Here is a 25,832-nt window from a genome sequence, read left to right as displayed (position 1 = left end):
GATTACAGTAGACAATCGCGTAGACGTAAAATTATAGTTTAAGGCACATCACTGCATTATTTAGCTTAATAAGTTGGAACGGGAAATTAATTGCGGTGGTACGTACCTTTCATTACCAAGGGCACGGATCCTGGGGGGGGGACCGAGGCAGCCCGGGCACCCCAAAACTCATGTGGGCCCCCCTATTGTATTTATAAATACATAATATTTGGCATAATTTGAGTGCAATTCGTTTTAAAATGTTAATATATATATATATATATACCTTCTGCATCTGAATAGGCCGCCCAAAATTTACAGAGAAATCGGCGCCCTTGTTCATTGCTATCAAAATATAGTTATTTCTGATTAAAACTCAGGTAGTGATTGTTCTTAGTTTAAAGATTTTTCAATTGCTCCAGACGTAATGACCAATTGTTTTTAAATGACAAATAATTTCAACGTAGTTGTTGGTTGAACGAATTCAATGTGAATTGAGAAATTTTAAAAATATACGTAAGGGTAAGAAAGAATGGTTCGAATGAGAGTTCGAAATTTCAAGAAGAATACAATATGACGAAATCTCGTAAAACCCAATTACACATATTGCGTTTGTAATTCACAGGTTAAAGTTTTGCAGTTATAATATCCACAAACTGTGTATAGAAGCTAATTATAATGTTTAATTTCAGTTTCCATCACTGGCATGCAAGAAAGAAACTTGAATACAAAAATTTTGATTAAAATAAACCAGTATTATGCAACGAAACATAGAACCAGGGAAGGATATGTATACTATTATTTTCCTCAATACACTTGTCACTATTTTTTAATTCTGCAATATACTAACTTTAAATGTTCTCAGATATTATCTAGTTTCCCAACTTAGATTATGACGTATTTCCAGGAAATTACACTGTTTTACTAATTCGAAAAGAATAAAATTTTGCTCAAGAAATATGAGAGAAATATATTCCTTACAACTCGGTGCCATCTAGGAGGAAGAAATGTCAAAAATTAATATACGTAATGATAGTTCATATTACACGTGTCAATAAAAATACAAATCTTGTAAATATGGGCACCAGCAGATGGGGAAGAGAGGGGCGACTTAAAATTTCGAAATTTCGAAAGAGTTTGATCTTCGAAATATATTTCAAGACATTTAGATTTGCTGACATTTAATTCATTACTGTAGCTAATAAAGTTATACAATAATCGTCAATAATAATTGAATTAGTTGTTTATTGACAATGGCGAGTTGCCCCCAAAAAATAAAACCAATTTTCATTTTGTAATTTAAATAGTGTTTCTCTCGGAACAATTAGTGATTTTATGAAAAACACGACTTTTCTGGTGTATATAATGTGTCCGTAGTGGGTACAGAATTGTCAGAAACCAATCCCGGAATATTTTTTCCGAATGAAACACTGTTCTTTAATGTACCGAAAAGTTCCATGGGCAAGTCGGTTTTCTGAAACTAGTGAATAAGTTGTTTTACATGAAGTATTATTTCCATCAAGATGTATTTTTCGAGACTTGAATTCTATATTGGTCTTTTGATGTCCTCTTGCTTGGAAAATCCTGCGGACGTTTTCTGATTAAAAGTATAAGAATTTAGATTGATGTAAAAGGTGATTGTGAAAATGAAATGAAATCTTTGAGTTTTACGTCCCACGATTATGCCGGTTAAGCTAAAGGAGACGGTGATCATGAGAGATGAGTGAAATGGTGGAACGAAGAAAGTGGGAGGGAACGTGGGAACCCCGAGAAAACCCACGAGTACGGTGTTTGTCCACCACAAAGTTCACACGGCGCGAGCTGGGATCGAACCAGGGACCCCAAGCACCGGAGGTGTACGCTCTACCACTGAGCCACCGCGCCCCCCCAAAAAAGTGATTGTGTTTAAAGCTAATTTAAAAGGTGCAGATATTAAGTGTAAGTATAAAAGTGTAAGTAGATATTATTATTATTATTATTATTATTATTATTATTATTATTATTATTATTATTATTATTATTATTATTATTAACCATTCTATATGTTGGCAACTTCTGGGACCAAGACCTAGCAGGAGACCTCTAACCTGATGCTAAGGTCTGCAAATGTTTCCACGTTTCTTCCTTGTTTAACTTCCAATAACTTCTACTTTTGGAATCGTCTATAGGATGTGTTCCTCTTCTTCCTCCTCCTCGCTTTCCTTCCATCTTACCTTCTATAGCGCCACGAAGAAAGTAATTTCATTACAAGATGTGTTCAATTCAGTATATTAAGAGTGTCCACTTTTCTCCTCGTTAAAAATAAAATAAAAAAAAACTCTCTCCATCCATTTTATGTTCTACCCCTTCTTCCAACACAACATTTTGGAAATCTCTAAATATTTCTTCTCTAACGTCCGTAATATCGAAGTTTCTTAATCATACAGTCCAGTACGCCATACATAGAACTGGAAAAATTTCTTCCTTAGTCCAATACTAAGCTTGCTAGTTAGGAGTGATCTTTGTTTCTTGAATATCCCTTCGGCTTGGAAAATTCTTGGGTTAATCTTTTTGATGCAGTTAGCGTCTCTCGTCAAAATTCTTTGCAGATATTTGAAATGATCAGCCCCTTCGTATTCCTTTTGTTCTACTTTGATACATAATTATCTTACAGGTATGTGATTAGTAGAAGCCGGAATATATATATATATATATATATATATATATATATATATATATATATATATATATATATATATATATATATATATATAAAGGTAATCAAGAAAGTTCTGTCGCGTTCTCACCCACCACCCTCGAACATCGATATGTCACCTAAGATGTACCTAAAAGATCAAAACTAGTCCCCATGTTCCCATCAGCATCGAGGGCATTCTGCCAATGTTCTAGAAAGCCATGGATTCCTTCGCGGTAGAACTTAGAGGGCCGTGAAGCGAAGAAGGTATCAAGTGAATTGTGGCATTGTGCACCTCTACTAGAGGCGCATTTTTTTTGGACAATCACATTAACTGGCGTCTTCTAAGGTAATTTCCAAGGAATGGAACAGGTGATAATCGAATGTTGCAATGTCCGGGGAGTATGTCAGATACAATAGAGTTTCCCAATACGATGTAGAATTGTGTCTTGGGTTATCCTAGTCATGCGGGCTTAGCGTTGCCCTGTAATAGGAGGACCCGTTTGCAATTCTGATGTGCTGGCTCTAGAGTTTTAGGTTTTTCTTGAACACGGTTCAGCTGCTGATAGTACACCTTTTCATTAATGGTGTGTTTAGCTGGTAGCAGTTCCCGATGCCTGATGTCGCGAACAAACACACAAACACACAGGAGAACCTTCTTGTGGTACAGTGTTGGTTTCGACTGTTTTGAAACCGGTTTATGGGATGCTAACCAATGACGAGAGCGCCGTGGAGCTTTGTAACGGACCCAATTCTCATCATATGTCAACACCCGTCCAGAAAGTCTTCTTCCTCAGACAAGACAGCAAAGAAAAACATTTCTCTGCTCACGTTGCCTTCTGGCCCAGAGTCAAATCATGTGGGACTTATCCACACAACTTGTAGTGCTACCCAAATTCATGGAGGTGCTGCCGAATCGATTTCTCCACTCACACTGAACTGTAGGCCCAGTTCCTCACATGTCTGGCCACTGTTTACCTCAATTGCTACCAGAAGATCTTTATTTTGTACATGTGTTGCTCTTCTGGCATGTAGTGCGTCTTCGAGTGTTTCGTCATTGTCCTTAAACTTATTAAATTACCACGGCACTGTCCATGTCGTCATGACACATTTACCAAAGGCCTGGCATATCCTCCGCCCCGTTGCAGAACCGTTTGACCCCAGTTTGAACTCCTACATCATAAATGTCTGTGGAGGTCCCATGTTCTATCTGTCCTTACTCAAGTTCACGGTGTAACTTAACTGCTCCAACAAGGTAGTATGTTGAATATACCCAAACCAACAACTGACCATCGCGTTATCTCCATTCGTATTCAACTCACGGTCTGAGGGCCAATGGAACACAGACCTCCACGGAAAGCGAGAAAACGTTCTTGGTTATCTTTATAGCTATACCAGAAAAAAATGAGCTCCTCCGTGGCTAAGCGGTTAGCGTACGCGCCTTTGGCGCGGGAGTCCCGGTTTCGATTCCTGGCGGGAGCTCATGTGGTTCGGATTCCACGTTAATCAGTAGGTCCACGTCTCATATAGCCTCGCTGCTGAAAGGGACGCTAAACTAAAATCAACCCAACCAACCAACCAGAAAAAAATGCGTCCGCTTTACCAGAAAAATAAGGCAGTTTATTTACTTGAAAAATGTAAGTTTTTAAAAAAAATTAAATGAAAATATCCCAATAAAATACCATTTTAGAGTTTGTATCAAATTATTCAGCATGATATGCACTTATTTGTGTTTCTATGTCCTGCACGTTATCGAAAAGACTACGAAATAACATCTGCACGTAATCGTATAATTATTGTATAGAATGAAGAATAGGAAACTGAAAATGAGGGACATATTCGCGGTACGATGGACTGACTAGACACGCTGTCTCTTTGTGCCAATCAGTGCTAGAGCGTCCACTTCTGTTACGTGGGATCCTTGGTTCGATCCCAGCTTGAGCCAAGTGCGCTTTGTAGTGGACAAACATCGTGCGCGAGGGTTTACTTGGGGTTTTCCGGTTTTCTTTCATTCTTTTCATTCCAGCATCTCATTCCTTTCACATCACTGTCTCATTTAGCCTAGCCGGCGTAACCGTGGTACGTAAAACTTACAGATTTCATTTCTCTTCCCGAAAAAATATAGACCATAATCAAAATAACAAATTTAAACATCAGAGATTATTTTAAAATTATTACACACAGACACACAAATTAATTTTGGAAATATTTAATGAAAATGAAAAACTACAGATTTTTCCATTTATCTTACATCTGTTGCACTACACTACCATAGCCTTGATAACACAAAAACAATACTAATAGGCTCAGATTCTTTATTTGCTTGTAAATTTTCATCTTATGAACAAAATGTGTTTACCTCAGTACAAAGTCTCGATCATGTTGCCAAAAACAAAAGAATAACACTTTTAAGGAAAAGTACCGGTAGATACTAAAAATGATTTTTTAAAAAATTATCGAAACTTTGCAAAACTAACAAACAGATGACCTGAAATCGGAAACAAATTAAATGCTGAAAGTTGTCAAAATATGGAGAAATATGCACTTTAAAATACATCCCTTTTTTTCAAGTCGATGTGTATATGACGGGCATTGTATCCACGATACCAGCAAAAAGATTACATAACTTTCTCCCGCATTGATTACCATAAAAAACTACTTATGCGATATTGTTTGATATATTTCTCATGTAAGCTTTGCAAATACTAGGATTCGTGTTACGCTAGATTACTAACAAATTAAGAAATGTTAATAAATTACTATATTGAAATAAAATCTAGGATGCCTGAAATTAGATCCAAAATATTGGCAGTAAAAGTATTTGTAATCTCAATATAAGGTAGACATGCTCATATTTACTAATTGCAGGAAGGAACATAAGACTTCCAAAATAATCTAGCTATATAAGTACAAAATACAAATAGCCAACTGAGTCGTACCACGATAATTAAATTAATACACTTTTATTTTCACAAGACGTAAGTTAATGTTCACAAGCTGCGGAATTTGAGTAACTAATTGCCAATCACATATTTGGACATCTTTTGAACAAAATAAGTTATTTTTAAGTCATCATGAATCGTGCTCAATGTAATTACCACTACCAAACCGCTTTAAATCAAAGTACCAACCTGGAAGTCTTGAAATTCCTAATTGCACTGTATGGTGGGTGGTTTTAGAGTTGTTAGGTCCGAAAGAAGCGACAAGGAACATTATGTGAGCGATTGAAATATGGCGGTTTTTATTCGATCATTTTTACGAATATAAAACACAATTTCTCTGACCGAATTTGTGGACTACCTTAACTTTATTTCTTTGGTAATTTGCAGGGTTCGGAAAATAAATCAACCCTTGATCTGATGTGGCTAGTGTATGTGCCTTTGGTGAACGTGGTCTCGGATTCCATTTCCTGCGGGCAGGCCCGTATCCAAGGGGGATCTAGGGGGTGGGTCCCCTAAACTTTTTTCCGCTCCACTAAAATTTTCACGGTAGCCTTGCAAATGAAGTATAATATGGTGATGAACTATAATATGGTTGGATCGGTCCCCCCTAACTTATATCGCCCCCCCCCCCTGCATTTTTGAGTTGGCTACCGTTAATTCACTTTCATTATCTAATCATCCGTCTTCTTAAGCCTGAAGGACATAAAGATAGAACTGCAAACTAAAAACTTCTCTTTTTTTTTTTTTTTTTTTTTTTTTGGTGGGGATAATGTAAATCTGGAGCTGGAGCGGTTAAACCAGGGCATCTAGGATAGGGTGACCAACCGTCCCGTAAAAACGGAATTGTCCCGTTTTTTCACTACTATTCCCGGTGTCCAGAAAACTTCTCCCGGGACGCCAAATAATCCCGTATTTACGTACATTGGGTACAAAAAACCTTTTGAATCGCTAAAAGTTCCTAATTTATATTATTTTCTAAGCTATGTGATTATATTGGAATATGTCTAATTACTGAGCAACGTCATTACGACGTTTGCAATATTGGATGTCGTGGCTCCACTGTTTTCCCTCTTAGGCCTCCTCGCTCCGCAGATGGCAGTACAAGGGGCTGAAAGTCTTATGGAGAACAAATATAACCTGTTTTTACTCTGTTTCGGGCAGTGGAAGATTGTTTCCGTGATTTGATTAAGATGTAACATACTTCCATTTACGAAAGTTGAACAGAAGTATCGAACTATAAAAGTGAAAGTAAAAAAGAAAACTAGTTGTAAATGAAATAATGTCTAAAAGTAAGACAATGCAAATAAAACTAGTTGGAATCCGATGCTGAGAGTAATTATAAATCCTGTCGGTGATAGATTTGAGCACTCATATATTTTTAGTAATGTTTTCAAATATTTCATTTTTTGTTAACTGCTGATAGTTACTTATTATCTAATTAATTCCACAACCTTTTTAATAGGTTTTAAAAGGAAAAGTGTAAATTTGCCGTTTTTTTGTGAGAGATACAAAGAGAGAGAGAGAGAACGGAGAGGCTAAAAAATATATTTAGAGGAGCAACCTATCCAGAAATAAAAGGTGTCCCGTTTCTTCTAGTTTACGATTTGGTCACCCTAATCTAGGAGCTAAACCAGATTCTAAACCTTTGACAACTGAATTGCTAAACAAGTGTATTCTTAGTTTAACACTCATTTTGTGAAGTAAGTTGCGTTCTGTGTGTACCTGAGTTAATTAAGCATTCTTCTTCGCATGCGTAGGTCTATGGTTTTCGACTTACATAGTCTCTGGTAGTAGACAAATTCTGCATTTTATTCTGCTGTAAATTATTGTATTATTACTTTTTCTTTTTTTAAAAAAAAAAAAAAATGTAAAGATTTTTCACTCACTTAATTTTGTGACAAGTGTCATTTACAGCAGAGTTTTTCTGTTTGAATCATAAGTATTTATTACAGAGTTTTGACGTTTTTTTTTTTTCAAAATGTCAAGTTCTTTCCAAACTTTCTTGCTGAGCCTGTTTACCACCGCAAGTTAAAGCAACAATCCTAGGATATTAGACTGCAATAGCACCTTTTTAAAAGGAACCCTTGATTAGCGTTTTTGCATAATTAATGTCGATACACTTGACCAAATATTTCAATAAAGGTTCGAAAAAATATACCAAAGCGTGGTAAGCAACTTTGACTTTATTTTCTCTTTCAGAGAACACTCCGATTTATCTACAAACCCATCGAAACGATATTTACTGGACGTGCTTGGTGCTGGAGTCGCGGATTCGGTTTACAGTGTGAGCTCAGATGGTTCATATCCCGCGTTAAGCTATAAGTGAACGTCTCATATAGCCTCGTTGCAGAAAGAGACCTAAACTCCAATTGTTTTAGGATATAACAAAGTAGAATAGGGAACAAAACAATTACTTATGTTAAATAAGTAATATACGAATAGCACTGGTAATTACGTATGTTTACTTCCTAGCTATTTAAATTATACAAATGTTAAAAAAGATTATCCTATTTTCAGCACATGGCGAAAACTCTCTACCCATCTATCCAGTGGCGTCGTTACGAAGGGGTCTAAGAGTTCACTGCCCCAAATTACTTTTATCAATCGTGCTGAAGTAATAATAATAATAATAATAATAATAATAATAATAATAATAATAATAATAATAATAATAATAATAATAATAATAATAATAATAATAATAATAATATCATGTTGCAGTGAAGGAAATTGTTATTGCAGAATTAAATCGAACTGAAAAATTCAGTGCCATAGTTGATAAAATCCGTGATACTAGTATCAATGAGGTGCTTGGTCTATGAGTAAGATATGTTAAACATTATAAACCAATAGAACATTTTTTAAAAAATCGTAAAACTTAAAGAGTAGGCTAAAATGCTCCTGGAATATCAAAAGCTATTACAAATTCCTTGTGTGATTTGGGAGTAAAGAGCCGTGTATCAGGACAAGAGAGAACGTCTGCTTTGGCTGTTTTGAATATTGAACAAGAAATAGCTACTACTTCATGTGCAAATCAAATAATGGTTGCATTTGCAACGAAAACAAGAAGACGGCAGTGTTTTTTTTTTAAATACATCTGAAGAAGTTAGTAATATTATCTGTGGTGTGGTGAAACTTATATCGCAGTATGAAATTTCAAATTTGACTATAGCTGCAAAATTTTTACCTCTGACGAAACATGTGATGCTACGGGTAAATACAACTAGTCAATTTTAATTGATGTATTTGTGAGTGAGGTAAGTAACATAATGTAAACCAGTATTTTGTAAAATTGAAACCCCTTTAAAATTTAGGAACATTCTCAGCATGTCGAAAATAGCTATAAATATCTTATTTGATGCAGGAGCACGTGCTAAATATTGTTTGTCTGAGGTTTGGACAGTGCAAATGTTAAGACAAGACGCATGTGTAAACTGCAAACTACTTTTGGACATAACAAATTTTGTGTCATTCTTCAGAAAGAAGAATTATCGAGAATTTGATTAGTAGTTCTATATGTAGCCAATACTTTAAAAGTTAAAGCACTAGTAGGCTTGCCTTAAACTGCATAATATCAATTTTATATAATAATCACGATTAAATGCAAGAGAACCAAATAACTTATACCTTGTGGTTTAAATTTTTAATATTACGTATATTTATGTGTTGCAATGTTACCTGAGAACAAGATTTTCAAGCTGTTAATCCAAATAAACAGGTCATAAGTTTACACGTTTTGTCTCGCTACTCTTGAGTGGAAGAATCTAGTACGGCCCTGCATTCATCCGTAGCGACTCGTGCGATATCTACTCAGAACTACTCAGATTGGACTAGTGATGGACAGTGGGAATATTCCCGGTGGGAAGGAAAATTTAAAAAATGGGAATATTCCCAGGTTTTTTCCCTTGCATACAAATTTCCGGGAAGGAATTTATTTCCATTTCTTTATCTCCCAAATTATAACAACCATATGACTTGTTATTTTATTTTAATTTCTTATCATTTACTTCTAGGTTTTAAATAATTTGGAGGTTAAAAAAATTAAAATTCGTTGACTGTACTTTATATAACTAATAATATGACTTTTAAAGTTCCATTTACATTTGTATTAAAAAGTAGCAAAGTTCTAATTTACAAATGATGAAAAGAAACCATTTTGTAAAGTAATGTAGAAATTATGTAGAAATAGAGATGAAGTATAATATTAATGAACCCTGAACCACCGTTAGTAATAGACGTCATTCTGTCTCCCGTCTCTGATTCGAATTTCTGAAGAGGTACTCGGACTTCTTTTACATGTAAATTAACGCATGCAAATTCGAGAAATAGGTAGGAAGAAAGATCGTGGCATTATTATGTGCAAAATTATAAAGATAAGTCAGTATCTTGGAAATATTGTGAACATAAAAATGTATGCGGAAATTTGATAAAACGGTGAGACATGTGTCTTATGGCAGTTGACCAACCTAATTTGTTTATAGCATTTAAAAATTTAATATGTTTATAATAGCTGTAGTAGAGTCAAGTTTAGAAAATCCATTTACATATAAATTAAAACTGTTTAGCGGTATAAAAGTATGTGGACTTACTATACCATTTTTTCCACATATTTACTTGCATAGACTATATTGTAAGTAAATATACATTTATGCGTACTCTTTATATATAATAAAATATTAATAACATAATACAATTCAGAATATACATTTTAAAGAATCCACTGGATACAACAGTAATAATATAGGCCTACTGTGATAAGAAAACGGATTTAACTTTGAAATCATAACACAGTAATAATATGCAATTTTATTTCTGATTGTAAATAAATTCCCGGAAAATTCCCATTTTTGGGAATCTTCTCTTGAATATTCCCAGGTAATATATCCGAATAATATCTTCCTGAGAATTTGCCTATCACTAGATTGGACCACGGAACCTTGTGACATTTCCCATATTTAAAATTTAAATTGCCACGCCAAATTTTCGCAGCACTTATTTCACTCACAATGTATTAAAAGTTCACTCTTAAAGGGCAAATTTTCATCAAATCATTGAGTAAACACATCCACTTATAGGCGCAAAGGACAAACAATATTTTCCTAAGCGATAATTAATAGTTTGTTTGTATATATTATGTCAATGTGACATTGTGAGATTTGTAAGAAAATATATATTTTGTGTGTGAAATGCACTATAAAAAAAATTTATCATATATAAGCTCTTGTTCCAACGAATTGGAATAAAGAGTAGAACAAGTGTTTGAATACGGTTAAGTACCGAACTGGGGGCCGAAGTAAGGGGGAGCAAAATTCGGGAGAGAGAAAAATTAGAAAAAGATATGAAAAATTACTTGGAATATAAGTATGAGGGCTCCGTCTTATACTCTCTCCTCGGGCGCTGATTTTCCGCGGCACAGCACTGCAATCGTTTCGCTAAAGAAGCAAATACGTGGTAGTGCAAAAAATTGAAATGGAGTTTTCACGATAGTATTAAAGGTGGATCACCACCCGGAAGTCAGTACATATTTTAGGTTATTGCCTTAATTATTGCTCAATGAAACGTTACATATAAATATTTTACTATAAGATAGAGTAATGTTTCAGCTACAGTACAAGACACTGATTCATTTTGTTGTGTCTCCTGATAACAAATAAAAGAAAATATTTGATTCCTTTTACAATCAACACCACAAGATGGCACTTGCTGTAAGATCTTACTAGAAGTGCTCAGTTTTACGAAATGTTTATTTGTATGTGTAAAGTATTTTAAAGTAACGATCTTATTACGATATAGATATATTGTTTGACAGTTTTTAATGTTATGTTTCATATTTATTTAAATATTAATTTACATTTAAGGAAATTGATTTTGAGACGAAACTTGCGCAGAACGCCACAATGCGTTGTTGCCAAATTTGTACGTTTACTCTAGTCGTCACAATAAGAAAATTCCTGGATTATAGCGTTGCAGTTCAGAAGCGGAATTGCGGTAAGGGTCAAAAACTAATTTCTCCAGTAAGTATCCAAGCAGAATTCCATGATTACTTTATTGTCTGACATCAGTAAACACTCGACACTATCTGTCAACGCCACACTACTTAAGCAGCGTTTAACATGGCACTGGGAACACCTAGTGATCCATCTTAAAAGAACTTACGTAAAATGCTCCAACTCTGTTTTTATTTCCCATATATAATAATAATAAGTACTATGCTTTGTTTGGTTCTTAATTTATGGTCCCAGAGAGTAAGGGAGACGTTGATGATTATGAAAGTATACGACATAATGGAATAAAAAAAGTAAGAGGAAGTAACTACTAGAAAACACAAGAACACACGATATTTATCCCTCAGAAAACTACTTGGCGCGATGTGGGACGAACTAGAGACTTTACGAACCAAACATAAGCGCTATCACTGACCCACGGTGTTACATTCATGTGTCGTTCTATTTTGTTTGTTGCAAATGTTCAAGTACTTGTGGCTTAACTTCTGCAAATAAAATGGAACATTCATAGTTACTGCAAAATTCTTGTGTTGCAGTGCTACACCTGTATTTAATTGAATTTATGTTTAGTAAGGCGAATCAAACTTTAGTTCAGTAACTACTTTTCACTATCTTAAAAAAGGGCCTATGTTTAGCAGAAGGGGTCCAGTTTTTTTCTCTAAAAAATGTTACTATTTTGGTAATTTCTGCTCACATTCGGTTAGTTTAGGATAGAGTTGGTTAGTTTAAGTTAGGTTAGGCTAGTTTAGGTTACGTTAGGTTAGTTTAGTTTATATTATATTAGTGTAGGAGTCCCGCATAATTTTCCAAAAAATGATAGAATTTCGCTTATTTCTACTAATATTACGTTAGTTTAGGTTAGTTCAGGTTAGCTTACGTTAGTTTATGTTAGGTTAGCTAAGATTTGGTTACGTTATGTTACGTCTAAGTACTTACATCACTCATTTCTCCTGTAAATTTTGTGTTTTTTACGTGCTTCTGGACCCCTTGTACTAAACATACTCCTAAAAAAGTAACTAATAAAACATATCAATAATAGCCAATGTACATTTAGAATAATAAATGTGAAAATGGGTGCTTTCCTGCCCGTATTATTCAACTATTTAAGAAACGCTCGAGAGCAGAAAACACGCCACATGTCAGTATACATTTATTTTTAGGGGGGGAGGGAGCGGTGGCTCAGTGGTAGAGTATTCACCTCCAGTGCTTGAGATCCCTGGTTCGATCCCAGCGCGCCGTGTGGACCTTGTGGTGGACAAACACCATGCTCGTGGGTTTTCTCGGGTTTCTCCCGTTTCCTCCCACTTTTTTCATTACACCATTTCATTCATTTCTCATCATCGCCGTCTCCTTTAGCCTAAAAGGCATAACTATGGGACGTAAAACTGAAATATTTTATGTTCATTTCATTTTACATTTAATTTTTACAACTGACTACTATTTCACACGGGCTACAAGTTGCTACTTTCAATTATTATAAACATAATAGCAGCATCAATACAACGTAAGCAACAAACAAATACGTGTGTAATCGCAGGGTAATAAACATAATAATTATTTACAAATTGCATTTTTAGTACACAAAATATAAAAATATCAATGATAAACAAATAAAGAAAACATAATTTACTTACATTTAAACACACTGTTCTACTTTCTTTCCACACAATAGGAATAGGAATATTTGCAGATGAAATTAAAAGTAACCAGCTACTTTCAAACATACCTGTAATGAGAAACAGTACAACTATAAGTAAAATGAAAAGAAATGAAACAGTAATATATAAAGAATTGCTGTTTATCATATTAAAATTGATAAGAATAGGCCTATGTACAACTAAAAAGCCGCATGTCCAGCGCAAGCGCAAAATTAAAGATATTAATGGTTAGCAAAGTAGTTTTAATAACACGTTCATAATAACTTTAATTAAGAAATTCTCGATATTTACTCGAATTTAAGATATCCCCTAATCTAACGAGAGAACCTATCCAAGTGTAACTCTGACTTCGAATCGAGACTATGGCCGTTGGATACCTTCTCCCAAAAGAACATAACACGAAAAGGGATACATCCTAGATCGCAACCGTTGCGAAGATATAAGCGTGAAAACTTAGAAATTGAGCTCCATACTATACATTACAAAGTCACATTCCGGGTCCGGGACTTTTTCGGAAACGGTCGAGTAAGGAAACACAGGGAATGCATATCAAATTTGTGTGGGAAGCCCAACACCTTTTGAATGAAAAATTTGTGTCCCCGGGGCACTCGCAGGGTGCCAGGCGGGGCCCAACTCAAAATTTGCAAATGGAACCTAGGGTCAAGTAGCATACTGTATGAAAGCTATTGTTACATAAAAGAAGATAGAACAAATCTCAACTCTCTACGATAACCCTGTGCAAACGGGCAACTGCTCAAAATGTCAATACAAAATACATCAGAAAATCTATGGCCCGCTTCTAAATCCGTTAAGTTGCGACAATAACAAACGAGGAGAACACGTTTAAAAGTGCAAGGTATTGAAGTAAAGCAAATTGCTGCAGTCTCTCACAGAGTCGCATAACGGACCTTATCCAAGTATAAGTGTGACTTCGAATGACCAATGGACTATAGAATAACCATGACCATTGGATTTCGTGTCCTAGAAGAGAAAGGATACATTGTCAATCGCAACCGTTGTAGAGGTTGAGAAGGTCAAAAGGCAACGGTATGTGCTTCGCGCATCTGGACCCCAAATTCACATATTACACTATGAAAGTTTTATCGGGAGATTTGCTGAACGACAAACATGATGGTAAAGACGAAATTGACCTTGAAACTGTGAGGCAACTTGAAGACGAGTGCGGTTGAAGAAAACTGGAGTAATGGTGCAGAAATAAAATATACCGGAGGGTGCTTTTGAGAGAGAAACTCTGCAGCAATTTGCTTTACTTCAATACCGTACACTTTTAAACTTGCTTTTCTGTTTTGTTATTGTCGCAACTTAACGGATTTAGAAGCGTGGCCATAGATTTTCTGATTGATATCTTGGGGGCCGCGGTGGCTCAGTGGTAGAGCGTTCACCTCTGGTGCGTGGGGTCCTGGCTTCGATCCCAGCCGCCACCAAGTGAACTTTGTGGTGGACAAACACCATGTGCGTGGGTTTTCTAGGGATTCTCCCGTTTCCTCCCACTTTCTTCATTCCACCATTTCATTCATTACTCATCATCACCGTCTCCTTTAGCCTAACCGGCATAGGCGTGGGACGTAAAATTCAAATATTTAATTTCATTTCATTTTTTGTATTGACATTTTGAGCAGTTGCCTGTTTGCACAGGGTTATCGTAGAGAGTTGAGATTTGTTTTATCTTCTTTTATTTAACAATAGCTTTCACACATATGCTACTTGACTCCCGGTTCCATTTGCATATTTTGAGTTGGACCCCGCCTGGTACCCTGCGAGTGCCCCAGAGATACAAAAATGTTCATTCAAAAGGTGCTGGGCTCCCCACACAAATTTGATATGTATTCGGTGTGTTTCCTTACCCGACCGTTTCCGAAAAAGTCTGACCCGGAATGTGACTTCGTAATGTATAGTATGGAGCTCAATTTCTAAGTTTGCACGCTTATATCTTCGCAACGGTTGCGATCGAGGATGTATCCCCTTTCGTGTTATGTTCTTTTGGGACAAGGTATCCAACGGCCATAGTCTCGACTCGAAGTCAGAGTTATACTTGGATAGGTTCCCTCGTAAGACGCACCCCGCTTTCGCTCGGTTAAATTAAGGAAAAAAATAATATGTTTAGTTTTTAGTATTACTAAAGCGCTCTTCCATATTGGTAATTTTCGGTAAGTTTTATATATCCCTCTCCCTTCCCCATGTTGCGGAGCACGGCATGATAAAAATTATCCCAGGCCCAAATGTCATTTGTGTTGAAATGGTCGAGATCAGTCAAGTGGTTCAAGATTTATTAAATGCTATTTATTTTTATATATGTTTCCCCTCCTCTTCTCCTACCCAAGTTTTACCTTCAAAGGGATATGATAAAAACCACAACAGGTCCAAACCTCATCTATTTTGATAATTTGGCTAAGATCAGTTCGGTGGTTCAAGCGTGATGAAGTCACAAAGATAGTCACTTTAATTTTTATTTTTTTTTTAAAAATATATATGTTCCCCCTTTCAAACCCCTACATTGTACCGTCAAAGAAAAATGATGAAAACATCCCAGTTCCAAACCTTCTCTGTGTTGAAAGTTTGATCGAGATCGGTCTAGTGGTTCAAGTGTTATTAAGTTTTATTCATTTTCATATATTTACCCTCCTCCCCTCTCCTCTAATAAGTTCTACCGTAAAATGAGATAATAAAAAACTTCCCAGGTTCGAACTTCATATATGCTGGTGTTGTTTCCCTTTTTGTTTGCAGAACTTCTTGTATTCGCTGACACCCGGAATAATTAGTAGGATGATTAGTTTAGTTGACATATTTCTCTAGTATGTCTCTGGTCTTTTTGTGGAGATCCTCCGTGGCTAAGCGGTTAGCGTACGCGCCTTTGGCGTGGGAGACCCGGGTTCGATTCCCGGCGGGAGCTCATGTGGTTCGGATTCCACGTTAATCAGTAGGCCCACGTCTCATATAGCCTTGCTGCTGAACGGGACGTTAAAATCAATTCAATCTGGTCTTTTTGCATTGGCACGTGTAAGGAGAACCGGCACTTAATGCGCCGGCAGAGCTTGGTAAAGCGTGGCAAGCTGCTTGTGATTGCCCAAATGTTTGACATTTTGAAGCATTGCAAGTAATGTTTCTTTTGTAGTCATTCTATGCAAACATTTCGTGTTAGCAATTAGTCTTCTTTGAAGCTTGGTAGCTTGTAGAGTCTTCTCCAATATAATCGAGAATACTGAGAAGAGATCTTTCCGTTTCCCACTTTCACGATTCTGTTTGAGAAACGGAGGATATTGGATATCACTTCCACTTGAGTGTTGTGTTGATGTCTTCAATGTTGGCATCAATTGAAAGGTGGGGAAAACTGCTTTGATGGTCTCAGGTTTCTTGATTTCGGTCGCATATTGTAGTTTGTTATTGTAGGAACAAACGTTTTACAGAACTTCGTAATCTTCTTAAAGATTGCACTTAATTTTTGTATAGAAAAAACGTGAATAGAAAAGTGACTACTTTGCTGCTGTAATCTATAGTCTTGGGTAGGAAGGCAATCATATATGTATAAAGTTTTGGTAATCTCTGAGGTAGTCTTCATATCATGTATTTTCTTATCCTTCTCAAGTTCAGTGTTTCGAGTGGAAGCTTTGTCTGCCATCCATGGCTTTTGAGAGAACCTTGTAGGTATTTAATGTTGGTATAGGCGCAGGCGTCTGTGATGTTGTAGGGCACCGTGGTCTTTTTGCTCGTTTCCTACATGGAGTCTTCACAATTTTTCAAGAGTACAATTTTATTCCCTTCTGAAGATGAATGGGCCGCAAAAGGTAACGTATTTTCTTGGAATACGAATATTTACGAGATGGGTAACAAGATTTTTTTTATATAGATTTTGGCTATTTGAAATGCAAAATAACAAAATATTAAGATACACAAAAAATTTAGAAGATTACAAGCATGGTAATATGAGTATAGATAAATTAAGATACGGATTCGAAAGATTGCCTTTATTTGTCATCTTCACACATATATTTATTTAAAGCTGTAATCTTCAAACATATATTTATTTAAAACTGTACTTTTGTACATTGTTGATCAATTTTAGTCAAATGTAACATAAAAATTCGGCAAGTATTTAAATAGGTAAGTAATTGGTATTTAAAATTATAACAAATACTTCTTCGTTTTGTTTAGTATGAACCACACTTCTCGTTTTACGCCATTTCAAAAGGTATGGACATCAAGGGAGCATATAAGCAACTAATCTATTTGTAATTTTTGTGGTAAATCTTAAGTATAATAATGTTAGTAGATTAACATTTCCATACTCCACATAACAATGATAATGTTACATATTTTGTTTGTAAGATAAATTCAGAATATAATTATTCATCTCCAATGATTCTTTATTCTATAATTTGTAAATACGAGGAGAATTCAGAAAGTAAAGGCACATGTAATTTTTCATTCCAGAAGTTGACAACACTGCTAGCAACCAGCGCTGAGTGAGTGTAGTTGTCAACACTTCAAGACAACGTGTCGCTCGTATTCCTGCATTAGTCGTTGGAGTGTAGCAGACTGTTAAACATGGCAGCGCCATTGGCAATCTGCAACAAGGAGGAAATGAGAGCAGTGATTAGCTTTTCATATGTGGAAGGTGTGAAACCTGCGGACATTATTCGTCAAATGCAAGCACAGTATGGTGACAGCTGTTCATCGCGAAGAAAGTTCCACGTATAAATAGAGCGTTTCAAACAAGGAAGAACTTCTTTGTGTGACGATGAAAGATCCGGAAGGTCATCGACGTCAACGACTGAGGAACTTGGACACATCATCAACAACAGGAAAATAAGGCTATGAGCTTGGTTTGGTAACAGCCATCATCACCAGAAGTTAAGAAATTTAAACGTCAGCCATCAGCTAATCATTGATGCGGTGGAAAATTGGTTACAGATGCAACCGAAAACCTTTTCTCTTTTTTTCTTTTTTATGAAATCAAAAAAATCTTGTGAAACGTTGGGAAAAGTGCATTGGAGACCAGGGAGGTCACATAGAAAAACATGGCATGTTTCAGTTTTCTATCATTAGAATAAACACAACGTTTCTCAAATGTACCTTTACTTTTTGAATTATCCTCGTATATTTAAAAGCTATTGAGCAATAACCAGAGGTGGTTTTACGTGCGATTACCATCATACTAAGCGTTTCTGACAAATGTGATAATATTTTGATTATGTTATCCATGACGTATGTTGAAAGACACAAGCCATAAAAAGCAAGCAAGGTTTTCCAAACAAATTAGGAGATAGAATAAGACTGGATATGAAGAAACATTGCCTTCAGTGCCGTATTTAGGGGGCTATATTGGTCAAGCCCCCAGGAATTAATTTGTTAGTTTTTCGCATTCCACATACAACAGTAATCCTTCTTACCATTTCTGAGAATTTCATTGACTTTCCATTTCCTTATGTTGTCTGTTCAGAAATAATACTGTATTTGTCAAATTTCATTCCTTGTAAGAACTGCGTTCTTTTTTTCTTGTTTCCATTCTACTCTTCTGTTCCTTTTTCTATGTTGTTACTTTCTTTCGTATCTCCTATCATACTTTCGACCGTTGTTAGTTGTGATTCAAGTCGGCTGTCGTCAGTAATACCAAAATTAAGAGGAACTGATATTCGAAACTGGTGTTCCACACTAACCTGCACCAATATATCAACATAATTTCAAGTTAGTTATTATAGTATAGGAATATTTACATCGTTTAGTTATAAAAAAGGTAGATGTTTGAATTTAAAAAAAAAATCAAGAGGAGGGAATAAGTAGTTCGGGAAATTAATTAGGCCAAGAGGATGCTTCCTTTTTCTTCTATGTATAGAATAAAAGGTTAGATTCACTGCTAAATTTTTGAGTGTATCATATCACATAATTCACCAATCTGCAATTCTTGCCATTGAAACTTCAATTTATGCATAAATTAAAATATAGGCCTATTTAATTCTCAACTCCGGTGGGCAATTGTCCCACCTGCTTCCACATGTTGTGTACATCACCTCGAAACAAAATTCTAAATACGCCACTGATTACCTTATTTCTGTCATAGTGTATTTGGACATCCCTGCAAAAAAGCCATAGTTTGCATCTTTACATGTAAGTCGTTGATAGTACCAGGGGCGTACCCACGGGGAGTCCACCGGCTCAAGACACACTCAAAAACCATTCTGACTCAAAAAACATTTGTATACTTTCTCAGTAAAACTATACTTGCTTAACCTGGAAATATTTGTTCTAGCATGAACATTTGATCTCACATTTCATCTGTACTCTTTCCCTTATAAAAGCAATCCAGTTGTATATTTTTCCCCTGAAAATATACGTTGAATTATTTTACATTTTTTATAGTATTTTCAGGTGCAGAGCAGAAATATTACATAGACGCAGTAGTGTGTAGTAATTTAAACCTGCCAACAAAAATTTGTGGTTACGCGCCTGCTATAGACGTACTTCTGAATGTGGAAATATCCCGGTTTCCCTCCAAAACATAAGTTAATATAATTTGTGTGATATTGTGTTATTTGTCTCATTATTCAAGTTTCGACATGTTTCACTCATATTCTGCAAACTTTACGTACGTTGGAGCACACTAGACGTAAAAATAAATATCGCATTAGGTACTTTCATTCAGAAAGCTCCACCGGTATAAAATCAGTCTGACTACTGAATGGGACGACTACTTACATTTGCCGAAACTAAACCGCCTTTCACTGTCCTAAACTAATTTCACCTAACCAAATTATAGCTATTACAAATTATTAAGGCCCGGATTTTTATGTAGTACAAAGTACTGAAATATGTACATAAATATGTAACAAAAATCAATGAAATATGTAAGAAATATGTTAAAAGTATGAAAATATGTAAAAATATTTTTCCGTGTTTATTTTGTGTCTGTGCTATTTTCTTCGGTAATAAATATACTGTAACATATTTATGTAATAAAAGCTTAACAAGTGTAAATAGCTTCCTACAGATATGTACAAATTTTCAGGGGAACCAAATGAAAATATGTGTCAAGGAAGTAAAAAAATCACATTAATGAACATATAAACATAAAAGAAACATTTATTTAAACAAAAAGCACTTACTTTTGTGACGAACAATGAACCACTAAATAATTTTACGCAATGGAAAAACTTTGTCAATAACTTGTCACTGATACGTTCAAATTTTAACTAAGAACAAATAAAATTGTCTCGTGGAGAAATGAAAATCACATTATTGAATATCAAAAGAGACAAAAAATATTTAAGAGACAGAACGCTTACCTTTGAAACTTTCAAATTTATAACTGCGCGTTTGAAAACTTCACTAACTTTCGATAGATACGTTCAAGCTTTAACAAGGAACAAATAGATTTTGTAAACACATTATTAAAAACAACACCACCCGTAGAGGTTGCACATACCAAAAAAAAAAAAGAAAGAAAAAAGAAAAGAAAAGAAAAGAAAAAGAAAAAGAAAAAGAAAAAAGGCGAGAAAGCTAGCAAACTGTGTGCGTTTTAGTTTGTTTTGTCGGCACACATCCGAGTGACGTCTGCTTGCAAAGGCGATAAGCACAAAAATCCTTATATTTTTTCTTTCTTTATATATATATATATATAAAACAAATCTTTTTTTTCAGGATTGGAAGCGATAACTGACGACGTTTCTTTGCATATTTTAGAGTGTACGATTTGCTTTAACCCAGCTTTCCCACAATGCAAATCGGTTGAGCAAAGTGAGAGAAAAAATACAGATAATTAAATAAAGTATTTTTTGAGTTATTGTTCCATATATAGGCCTATCTTTATTTGCGTATTATTTAAAGAAAATTAGCGAAAAGAAGCAAGGAAACTGAATTTATGTAAAAATATGTACAGTAGACGGAAAATATGTAACAGACTTCAGAATGTGTAAAAATATGTAACGTGATTTTGGTTTATATGGCTCGTTACTTCGTAATTTGCGAACATTTCATATTTTCCCCAGCGTACATACAAAGGAAAAAAATATGTAAAAACATAAAAATCTGGGCCTTACTAATTATAGTAAATCTAAACAAATGTAAGTAATAGGGAACGGATGTTATACAAAATGCAAATTATTTAATATGTAGGATATGATCAAAAATAACGTTGTAAAGTTTATATTGGGGGTTGTACTTCAAATTTAACCTAATTTAATTTGGCTATTTTGCCTATCGCCCACGCATGCCGAAATAATTGCTTTAGTGCCTAATATTGCCTATTCTATATTGGAGAAAATTTTATAATTTAGTATTTCAAGAAAGAATTCTGTCTCTCACGAGAAATATGTGTTGTTTGTAGTGATAAAGTGGACTGCAGTGCTATCTGCAGTGCAGACATTGGACTGCTATCTGTAGTGATAAAGTGTTGTAAAACATTGGACTGCAGTGTGTTCTGATAAGTGTATAAAGATTGAACTGTCATGTGTAGTGATGTAGAGAATGTCCTTACCAAACATATATAGAATACATATCAAGCGTCATTTTAATGGAAGAAAATATTAACAAACAGGTATGTTTCTGTATTCTTTAAACGTTCTTTATGACGAATTTATTTTTTTAATTGTATTGAGTAGTTATCTTCAATTATTTCGAATTACATTTTAGGGCTTATTTTACTGCCTATATTATAAATTTTAAGTGCCTACTTGCCGGCCTGTTTCCCAGGTTTTTAATACCTAAACATGCGATCTATACTAAGTGATATAAGTATAATTTGAGTAATCTAAGATACACTAAATAGGAATAAATTTATTCAGAGAAACTGCAATCATACAGAGTGGTCCAAAATAGGTATACACCCCTGCATTAGTCAAGTATAACATTCTAGTTTATGGATTTATTTGCTTTGTCTCTTCCGATAATAAAGAAACTAAGTCTACCTGATGGATAACAATAAGAAATGATATAAAATGCAATAAGCTGATCAGTATGGTACTGTATATCTGCTTTTGGACCACTCTGTATACTAAAGAAACAACCAAAGGTTTTCTTTCTACACATACACAAATAAATTCCAAAATCTGGCGAAAACTCTGATATTAAGTTCGACTTCCTTGGAGGCTTAGTACTTGTAAAGGTGGTTTACGAATATCATTAATATTCTTGGAGTTCTCTTCTGTTTTCCTTTTCGTTTCCCAAAATGACACCACGATATTAAGTCATCTCTCAACTTGACTCGGCACTTGGCGTTATCATTTGTTTCTGTCACCAGAATGTATCCAAGTCTGGTAACCTTACAAACTGTTTGCGTAGCTGCAGATGTCGTTCTATGTTTCTGAAAAGGTCGTTAAGCTAGTTTTAAACTTTTCTGTCGATTTTGAAAATTATTTGTTTTTAACTATGTAAGATTTGAATCGCTATATGCCGTGTGTATATCGAAAGGAAAATATTGATTACCACAGCAGTGGACCATTGAAACAGCGAGTCTTCGTAAACGGAAGTGTAAAGGGTAAGCAGAACCTTCAGCTTATGCTGTCTAGACGAAGGAAAATTAATTGATCAATGAGAGGAGGAAATAATTCTTCCTCTGATTTCCATATTGATCTTCTTTCAACACAACCTTCAATTGCTATTTCAATCGGTATATTACTTTTTTTTATTATGTCACAAGAGTAGATTTAGAACTTTGTGCGTAACTTCGAAACCGAGAGCGTGCACAACATACATTTTTATATACGAGGGAGGATCAGAAACTAAGGTTACCATCACTATATTTCTTGAGTTTCGTCTGTTATACAGGAATGAGGAGTGTGCAGTAATTTTAGTACACAGGGTTGGCAACTGTGCAGAGTTTCAGCTACCCGCTACTTACAGCGCTAGTTGTAGGTAAACACAAATGGCAACTCGTTTGGGAAACTTTTTTCTCGAATAAGCTGGTTTCGGAACTGTTATTCGACTTCTGCGAGCGAAGTATGTATATTCACCGGCAGTTGGTAGAGTTTTACGGAAAAACTGTACTGTCTTTTCCGCATGTAGCACAATTGTGTCGAAAGTTTGTGGGTGATAGAGAAAACGCCACCGACAAGGAGTGTAGTGGCCTACACAGCACGTCATCAACAGATTTGAACACAGTTTACAAGGAGTTTACTGATTCAGAACAACAGTAGCATGACGTCACGGCATCTGGTGACGGAGGCCGTTGCTTCGCTTCAGATGAGGAGGTGAAACACCTCGTGACAACGTAGCTGAACACGCAATGACAGGAGTTTTCCCAGGAGGGAATCTTCAAACTCATCTCACAATCCGACAAGTGCATGAACCGATATGGGGACTACGTCGTAAAATAACCTAATGTATGTACCATCTGTTGGTTGTATGAAATTATATATATACGAGTATATACGTTTCACTGTAGGCTTTGTAACTTTGCAGTAGGTCAAAGATTACGACCGTGTCAAGTTTGATTTCGACTGGATTTAGGATAAGTTCCTTTTTGTTAAATGTGACTTCAATTTTTACTTCCCATAAGTCGGTAGACAAACTCCTGTTCGATAATGCCATGGCCTATATAGCCCGAAACTTTAACGATTCACAAAACCTCTCTATATTGTCTTCTGCTCTGAGCCAACTGCATCCTGTTTCTATTTTGTATTTCTATTTCTGACAGATCTCAATACTATATTCTGACCTGCACCTGGGTGTTTCTAATGGCCTTTTTCCCAATTGTAGTTCTAGTGTTTCCTATTGTTTCATCATCTGCCCACCTGACCCTTCTAGGTATAATGATCCTTACAATGTTAGGTAAACGGTACAAATTATCCATTTCCTTGATATAAAATTTCTGACATTTCCGCTTTTCGTCCCTCTTGTATCCGAATTAGGGTTGCCATATTACCTGATTTTAGCGGGTACCACCCGATTTTCAGGTCCTATATTCGTCCCCCTCTTAATCACTTAAAACCACCGCTTTTTTGGATTGGAGAAAAATCCAAGACGACTTTGTTGATAAAGTGTTGTTATTCAGCGTAAACCGCTACGTCTCTGCGTCAATCTCAATTGTGATTGAGTGAAATTTAGACTCGTGCTCAGGCTCAGGCTGTGAGCTATTTGCCCTGTGCGCGTGCGCAGAGCCGTTTGCTAATAAGATATTTACTCTAATGCTCTATGGTTTGTTTTTTCAACCTAGTCTATGTGTTTACCTAATCTTTATATATTCAGAAATGATTGTAAATTAAATTACGGTATCCTTAGCATTTTCTTTAGATTTGATTCATTATTAATATTTTTTCTTTTAAAATGTTTATGTTGTATTTAATATATTGCGAAACCGTGGTAAATTTATGTTAGTACGATTTCAAGTAGCAATATTTAAAATGATTAGAAATTTTATAAGAGATGGACCAAGACTCCTAAATATGTTTCACCTTTCCTATGATATAAAAAGAATAGAAATTATTTTGTGTTTCTTACAGAGAAAACCGTATGAACAATATCTGCCATGTATCGTTTAACTTTTCTTGTTTTTTTAAAACGCGTTCGAGATAGCCTTACAATTAATTGTAGGTTATTACAGATATTTTACTGTAATACTTACTTTACAATTCCAGATTCATATTTTTTGAGCTTAATAAAACTTTAAAAGCTAAAGCTATATTTACTTTAGTTTCGTTAGAAAAGTACATTGCAAGCGTCACTTAACAAAGAGATCACTAGAAACAAGTTCGAAGGATCCCAGGTCAGTATTTGTAATAGACAAGTTCACATCTGTACTTACGGTTTAAAATACCCCGCTTTTCTAATTCAAAATATGGCAACCCTAGTCCGAATATTCACCTCAGAATTTTATTTACAGATATCTCAATTTTTGTTCAAGTGTGCGACCATACAGCATAACACGGGTCCGGGAAAGACAAAACATCTGTGACTGAATAACACCATGATTTTCCTGCTTTTAATCGACATTTAGTTTCTTCGTGCATATGCTTTTGCTCTGTTTATGTATGATTCTTAGCTATTCATAATAAATTTAAGAGATTAAATAACACAGTGTCCTCTTATAACCTTAGTGAATTTGTGCTTACTACGTTGTCTTCGTCAGGGAAAATATTTGTTGTATTGTTATCCAGTCATCAGCTGGTACAGTTCTGTTCTTTCGTCAGTTCCTTTGATTGCGTAGAAGATTAGAATCTTATCAGAAAAAAGTTTATCAGCAACATCAGTTTGTAGATTCACAGCCTGGGATTTGACATCAAGTTACTTTGATTTATTTTCTGTAGCGAACCCAGTTACTTGCATTCGAAATTTATTCACGAGAATGTGAGAATGTCAAGTGTTGCCAAGTGAATTTCAGCAGAGAGTGGTTGGTGACTTATGTGTGTTGCATCAGTGGTCATACACTGTTTCTTTGCTTTTATATTATTGGTAAGAATAAGGGGAACGCGGGAGGACGTCGTTCTCCCACGTCCAATAATATCTATGCCGTCCCTCCACTTCCTAAAATTACAATGGGCAAAGAGAGGCACGGGGGACGGTGTGAAGTTATGTGTCTTCGTACCTTTTAATATCCACTTTTACCTATTTTTTTTATATGTACAGG

At 35.3% G+C, this 25,832-nt stretch overlaps 1 non-coding gene across 1 annotated transcript; it reads right to left on the bottom strand.

The window, feature by feature from the left end:
- Positions 1-1,791: 1,791 nt before the first annotated feature.
- On the bottom strand, positions 1,792-1,863 carry TRNAR-CCG (transfer RNA arginine (anticodon CCG)). Its single transcript has one exon. It is a non-coding gene; the product is annotated as a tRNA-Arg (tRNA).
- Positions 1,864-25,832: the final 23,969 nt, after the last annotated feature.

Source organism: Thermobia domestica, chromosome 7, assembly GCF_964235325.1.
Source record: "Thermobia domestica chromosome 7, izTheDome1.hap1.1, whole genome shotgun sequence".
Classification (NCBI taxonomy): domain Eukaryota; kingdom Metazoa; phylum Arthropoda; class Insecta; order Zygentoma; family Lepismatidae; genus Thermobia; species Thermobia domestica.
The sequence above is the reverse complement of the archived record's forward strand: the minus strand, read 5'-3'. Positions and strand labels throughout refer to the sequence as shown.